At 34.6% G+C, this 7,918-nt stretch overlaps 1 pseudogene; it reads left to right on the forward strand.

Annotated features, from left to right (window-relative positions):
• Nucleotides 1-5,150: 5,150 nt before the first annotated feature.
• LOC149809396 (E3 ubiquitin protein ligase DRIP2 pseudogene) lies at nucleotides 5,151-6,026 on the forward strand (annotated as a pseudogene).
• Nucleotides 6,027-7,918: the final 1,892 nt, after the last annotated feature.

The raw sequence follows: 7,918 nt of genomic DNA on the forward strand, positions 1-7,918 counted from the left end.
TATTCGCTATCAAAAATTTCAACCTCTTCTTTTTTGGTGTTTTATAACTCCCATTTTAAAATACTTCAAGGTACCCGTTCAAAATGAAGTTATCCTCTATCCTTCGCAGATCCTCAATGCTACTTCTTTCAATCCAAGGTCCCTGCACACTGATAATACTGGCTCTGATGACGCGGATCCCTCATCCGAATATGATTACCTTTCCGCAATCATGAATGTCCAGACAACTCAGGATCTTCTCCTTCGGAATCAAGCCTCGATGCAGCAGACCCTTCATACTCTCCAACAGGATCAAGCCGCCCGTACACATCACTCCTCTCCACCTTTGGAGTAAACTTTTTTTTCGACTGTAATAACTCTGCTTACTCTGATCCCTTCATTTTTGTCCATGACAAAGGGGGAGAAAAACCTGTCTCCATTATTGGAGAAAAATACTCGTCTTTGACATTTTTCAATATTTTTATGATAGTATTATTTCTATGCATAATGTTTTTTTGACAGGGGGAGCATATTTTGTCATCATCAAAAAGGGGGAGAATGTTGAGAAACTCTATTTTGATATCACATAATATGATACACTGTCGTATTTGATTTTATATAATATGATAATATGTCTTCTTGAAAAATGTTATATTATGATTGGATATGTTTTGCCATATATCTAACGAGTATTTGATGCAAGGATATCTCACTCAAAAAGGATGGAGACCTCATGTTCAAGTACAACTATGGTGCAATCATACTCCTTGAAGAAAAAGCTTGATGAGCCATGCATTCCTAAAGACCATCTAAAGAGATCGGCTACCTCAAGTTGAAGATTTTTTTTCTTCTTTAGAGTCATATGTAACAGAACCTTCAGAAGCATGCATATTGCATATTACATACTCATTCATAAAAGCTATTTCATAAAAGTATACGATAGTTTCAAAAAGCACCTTTTTGAAAACCAATAATTGTACCTTCTTACAAACCTTTATGAAAAAGGTATTTTGACATGATATAATTCATGATTTCAAAAAGCAATAATTGTACCTTCTATCATGTATAAGACAACTTAAAAAGAAATGATTTCAAATGGGTAGGAACAAGACAAAACATGGAAATCGGCTACACAAAGAAAAACAAATATAATACTTGTTGAAAAGACTTTAGTTACCTTTTTACAAACCCATAGAATGTCGACTTACTTGAAGTCATCATTCTCTTTGTATAGCATTAAATACCTCCTGTAAGAAATCCTTGTTAATATCCATCTCAAGAATGTTGACTTGTTTAAAGTCTTCATTCTCTCTGTAGACATTGAAAAACACATCATAAAGAAAACTCTTGATATGACTATGTACAAATAAATATCTCAAAGCATTTATTGTACTTACACTCATTTAAAGTAAAGAAGTACTTATGTACCACAAATCATTAATTAGAATAAAGACAAAACTACATGATAGCCTACAATCCAACGTTCAATGTACTATTGTAAGAGATAGACTTTTTACATAAAATATATAATACCTAAAATATTACAACGACTATTGTACCCCATATTTTACTTTTATGGAAAGAAGACTTTTTTGAAAACCCTTAAATTTGGTTTTTGAAATGACATGACATTTCACATCTCAAAAAGACTACGATTTCAAATTAGTAACGACTACTTTTTAAAGCTATATAAACACACTCAAATAAACTATTAAAACAAGGAATGGATATGTGAGCTTACAACGAGAAAAATTCCTAGTCGATATTTGAAAGAGAGCCTAGAAAAAGAAAGAGAAAAGAAAAAGAAAGAGAAAAAGTCAAGAATAGCTCTTTGACAAAGAGTATCTTCTGAGTGAAAAGAATAGAACATTTTGAGAATCCTTCATTCGTGCATTCATATCTTTCTGAAGGTTCTATAGGGAGTATTGTAACTTTTTGTTATTCACTGTTTTAATTCTTTGTTGAGAGAAGAAGACCTCTGTGAAAGAGGGTGTTGCCCTTCCCTGTTGAGAGAAGACCTCTGTGGAAGAGGGTGTGCCCCTTCTCTGTTGAGAGAAGAAGACTTCTGAGGAAGAGGGTGTTGTACTATTTATCCGGTGACTCGGATGTTATAGTGGAAAGCTCAAGTGGTTTGTTTGGGGACTGAATGTAGGTCAGGGTTTTGACCGAACCAGTATAAATCATGTGTTTATTGTGTTGTGCCTTATTGCCTTATATTTTATTTTATCGATCTGGAACGAATTTCACTATTCACCCCCCCTCTAGTAGAATTTCATGGTTCACTTTGATGAAACAAACCATTGGCATTAGAATTGTAAAATTCCCCGTACTAGTATCCTATTTCTTCTTTTTATTTTGATCTTGATTTCCATGATTCATGTTTGATCGCTTGTTTACATCTAACCTCCAGTTTTGATGATATTTAATGGTGTTTCGTTCATCCTGTTTGATATGTTTTTCATGACGGTTATATCTCGTTTCTTGGTGTTGGATGGGTCACGACAATTCCCCTTTTTCTTTCTTTTTTGTTTTTTTTTTCTTTTTGTTATCACATATTGCGTTCACTCAGCGGTTCCTAATTTCAGCATTGTTGGAATCTTCTGCTTCTGTTGAGGTATGTTCATCGTGAATCAGACTTGAGGTTGATCTCATGGTGAAGCGTTGGCTCACTATGAAGCCTTCCACGTTAGCCCACATCTGCATCCATCCCCTATGTATCTTAAATACCTGTAAGTTTTTATGTCTTCAGAAATCATATTTACAAGCCTTGCCAGTTTAGATAATGTGGTCACGGGCCTAGATGGTTTCAATCGGATGCTTTCATCCTCAGTCAGGAATGAAGATGCAAATAGCCAAGGATATGGATGACAATCCTAATTTCCCAATTGGTTTTGCGGAACTTATGGGTGCTCTCGAGCAAAAGAGCAAGGTTCAACAGTCGATAAGTTATGCCTCGTCAGAAGCAGAAGTAAAAAGAGGGGAAGGGGTGTAAACACCCCAAATTTTCACTCACCTCCCTAACATCTCCCTCAATTGGCACATTTCAGTTCTCCGGAATCAATGAAGGGCAAAATGGTTACTTTCTGAAATTGAACTTTGCAAAAAGTCCTAAATTTCATTCTTTATACTCAAAATCTCTATATATTGGTTCAGAGACATCTTCAAAACTACAAATTTTCAAAATCCTTTTCTGGACAAAAAGCTAGAATTTCCAAGTCCTGGCTCAGAGTAGCATTTCTTGAAACATGTCTTTGCATAGCATTGCATGAACATTTCAAATCATTTTACTGCACAGCATGTCATTTCGAGGTCTAGAAACTCTCGATTTCAAAATTCTCAATCCAGATTCGAGTTTTTACTCTTTTCAAAATTGGTTTCAAAACCCTGGGTTTTCAAAATTTCCAATCTTTCCCATTTTACCCCCAGGACTTTTAATTATAAAAGTTTTTTTTCTCAAGAAAATAATCTGGATATTTGGATATTGATTTCAAAGATTTTATCTCAAAACTTTTTACAAAAAGATTTTAAATCTCTTTACAAAATTTCTGTATTTTCTTTACCCATATTTTTGCCCTGAAAATCCATTTTTTTCCAAATTCTTGAAAACAAACAAAGTTTTATCTCGTATTATAAAAATTTCAAAAAAAAAAGAAATTATTTCTTCTGTTTTTATTTATTTTCAAATAAATGGAGCGGAACCCGCCTTTGAACTAGCATCATACTCAGATTCCCAGGTAAGTTTCTTATTTTCAAGCGGGACCCACCCGAAGATGGCACCAATTTTGTAAATTCCTCTTCTTTTTATTTTATTTATTTATTTTTTTATGTTATGTTCTAAAATAGTGGGCCCACACACATGTGGCACTCTATTTGAGAATAAAAGATTCTCCAAAACCAAATAAAACTTTATTTTCAAAAAGAATTTTAAAGTTGGCTGAGGTGGCATCTCCCATTCATTTTTTATTATTATTTAAGAAGCAGCCTTAAACAGCGCCACAGCCAAAACTTTCTTAAAAAAAAAATCATTTTACCTAAACCTTAGGTAAATGAGCCGAAAATTTTGAAAATAATAAAACCGCCTCCTTTTAAAAACAGCAGATTTTCGAAGTTAATGGGGCGTCGGTTTCACACTTTGCAAAATTTTCAAAAAAAGAAAAAAATGTAACGGAAGGGAGAAGTTGCGGTTTTCATTTTAGGAAAAGAGTTCGAAATTCTTTAAAGAGGGGAGTTTTGGAAATCAAGGCAAGAGGGGCGTTGGCCGATTGATCCTTTCCTTCTGTGGTTTTTGCAGAGATTCTCCTCCATCCAACGTGAAGAAGCTCTGCATCATCTTCAGCCCACCAGCTGAAAGTCCAAGGGGCTGCCGCACATCCACCTTCAGCCCAACCGTAGGGAGTCCATCATCTACAGTCGTAGGAAAGCCAGTGTGTTCACATCGTTCTTCAGCCCAGCCTACTGCTGTCTATCCCAGTGTTCTCAGCCCCTTCTTCAGTCTACCAGCAAGAGACCCAGCCATCTCAGCCCCTTCTTCAGTCCACCAGCAAGAGACCCAGCCGTCTCAGCCCCTTCTTCAGCCCATCAGCAGAGATCCCTTGGTGCAAAAAACACAGGCAGGGTCATTTCCCTATTCCTTTCAGCCCGGCTGCAAAAGTCGACCCCAACCTGTTTCTTGCAGGTCGTTTGGAACAGGGGATATACAAGGTATGCCTCTAACGTCTTCATTGATCCAGGATATTCATCGTGATAGGAATTTCTTCTGTATGTTTTAGGCAATCTGGTTATCATTGTTGAATATGCAATCTTTTTCTCCTCCTTGTGATGACTGTAATTTGCAGTTTATTCATCCACTCCAATTGTTGCTCCTGGAACCTGCTTGTGCGGGGCAACCTCTGAATGCTTCTAAGATGTCTGTAGAAATTAGAGCTTATGTGATCCAACACTAATATGTAATCTAGTTATTGAAGCTTTAAATTTCTTGATGTTTAGCGCCTGTGGTTTTTCTTGTGGCTGCTATGCATGCAGAGGTCAGCGCACCACTTTTGCAACTTAGTTCTAACACCTGATTTTACTGTCTCAGAAACAGCTATTACAAAATTTCTGTTGTTACTGCTTGTTTTAGACTCATCTGTGTTATCATTTTAGGCCTTTACCCTGCATACATTTCTTGTCCAATGGCTCTTCTGAGATCTGCAATTTCTAGTGAGGTTGGGTTGCGGTCACTGCTGTGCCCACTTAGTTCTAACATTGTCATTCGAACAACTTGTTGTTCATTTGGAGTTACCTTACCTGTATACTCTATATTCAAGGCCACCACCATATCGGAGTGCCTTCATACTTTCTGTAGGAGGTGCATTTATGAAAAGCTTACCGATGAGGAGGTAGACTGTTGTCCTATTTTCAATATTGATCTGGGTTGTGTTCCTGTGGAGAAGCTCCGGCCAGATCATAATTTAGAAGATGTGAGAAACAAAATATTTCCTTTCAAAATGAGCAAGGCTAATGCAGCAGATACTATGCCTTCCATTACATTACCTATTAGGAGAAAAGAGAGGTCTCTTTCTTCATTAGTTATTAGCACCTCTCGTGTAACAACACAAACTGGCTTAACTGGGAGAAGAACTAAATTTGTTGCTAGAAGAGTTGCTTCTTTGCGTGGATCCAACTTTGTTAAGGATGAATCCATTAAACCTAAAGCGGAGAATGCTGAAGACTATCACGATAGCTCATTTTCTCGTGAGACCCTTGATGAGATCACGCGAAAGCAGAATCCATCTTATGGAGAACCATCAAATTACAATCTTAATAGCAATACAGAGAATGAAACAGAACAACATCTTGGAAAAGCTGGCCTTTGGAAACCTTTGAATTGTCTATTTGAAGCTGCAACTAGGCCAAAGTCTTTTAAGTCAAACTTTCAAGCTTCTGTTGTCAAGACAGAGCAACATGATGATCTTGATATTGCACTGAGTATTCATAAGGCAAAGTTTAAGGAGCATGCACGTAAATCAAAACTCCAGGATGATAAGAAAGGCACCACCTCTATCTAATGCTCAAATTCACACATATGTACATGGGCAACCTCCTGCGGCATCTACATTTCCAGTTGCAGCATCAATTACATATTTCATTTTATCATTTTTAACAACATCTTCACCTTTCCACTAAGCTTTTCACAGCTTTTTCACAATATTCTTGAAACAGCCCATGGTGTTTTCACAATACATTTCCTGCACATTGTATATGTTATGTATTTACCCATCTCTTCTTCTGCAGGTATCCAGTCTTGATAATCGGCTATATTCATGAATGGATATATCCATATCCATTCATGATCTCTATACCACCTTTTGCATGCTTTGTTATTGATATATAGGGAAGCTCCATACCCAATTTTACTGAGAAATATGTTATAATTTGGGAATTACGGCTTTGTGAAATCACCTACAGAAACTCTATATACCCTGTATTTTCTGATTTTACCCATTATATATATGGAATTTCAATTATTATATGTATTTTCTCAATATATGTATATATATCTATATATCTATATATATATATATATATATATATATATATATATCTATGTATATCTACATATATATATACATATACATGTATATATATGATGTCTTCTTTTAAAACGTTGTAATTTTGAAAAGATTTTTAAATGTAAAACATGTGAAAACCAGACATCAAATAATAAAAACCGGTTCTCACTAGTGGATGAGACTGGGTCGAACTCAGGGAACGGGAATATGTTGTATTCAAACACACAAGTCTAAACTATTCTTTATTGCCAAATTATTGAAATGTAAAGTGTTCAAGAAAAGTAAAAACAACTAACTATTACAACAAATGAATACCCTTCGCAGAGGGCGTAAAGTGCAATATTTACAAACCCAATTAAATTCTAAGTCTAAACTGAAAAGTAAAAATCTTCTATCTTTGTACTTCGTGTCACGTAGTCTCTTCTGCTCCAATCTCGTGCAATCCTGCACAAGTCAAAAGGACACGAGCAGTACAAGAGATCGAAATAGAAATTGTACTAAACAACTTATTTAAATGCTAAAAAAAAAATATTATGACTAAGCACTTTTATGAACTAAATTTAAAATCAAAACTAACTAACAACTAACTCAATTAACTAACAAGACATTAAACTAACTATGAAAACAAAACAAGAAATCAATGAAGGAAACATGAATTAACTATGATAAAAGAACAAGAATTTGAAAACAACATTAATTCCAAGAATTAAAGAAAACAGAAAATTTAATGCATAAAAAAAACTAACTGTAATGTAAAAACATGAATTTAAAGAATGAAACAAACAGAAAATTAGAATGAAAACAAGTGGAAAATTCAGTATTACAAAAACAGAAAATGACTTGAAATAAGAAAATCTGGAAATACGAAACTAGAAATGAAAAAAATGAAAAAAACAGAGATTGAGCTAAAAACAAAACTAGAAAATGACAAGTAAAGATGAAAATTTAGAAGCAAACAAATCCAAAGCAAATGCATACACAAAATTAAATGTCAAACAAGCAAATGAACACAGAACAACAAAATCAATTAAGTGAAAAAAAGTAAACATGAACACTATTAGGAAAAACAACAAATACATCAACTAGACAAAAACACAAACTCAACGAAAACAGAAATTATGGAACACGGTTAATCCAGAAATTTAAAAACTGCAAAAACAGGAAATAGAAATGAAAATGGAAATCAAAACACACAATTACTGAATTAAAACAATACTGAAAATCAAATTAACGGAAGGATTGAAAAAGTAATCAGCATCCGATCTATCAATTTTTTTTTCTTTCGTTTTTATATATTTTTTTTCTGTTTTTTTTTCTTTCTTTGTTTTACAGAAATAGCAACCAGAATATGATCCAAAGAAGAATTGAAGAAGAAGAAGATCAATCAG

The sequence above is a fragment of the Nuphar pumila genome, unplaced genomic scaffold, assembly GCF_984573655.1.
Source record: "Nuphar pumila unplaced genomic scaffold, dmNupPumi1.hap1.1 HAP1_SCAFFOLD_1302, whole genome shotgun sequence".
In the NCBI taxonomy this organism is placed as follows: Eukaryota; Viridiplantae; Streptophyta; class Magnoliopsida; order Nymphaeales; family Nymphaeaceae; genus Nuphar; species Nuphar pumila.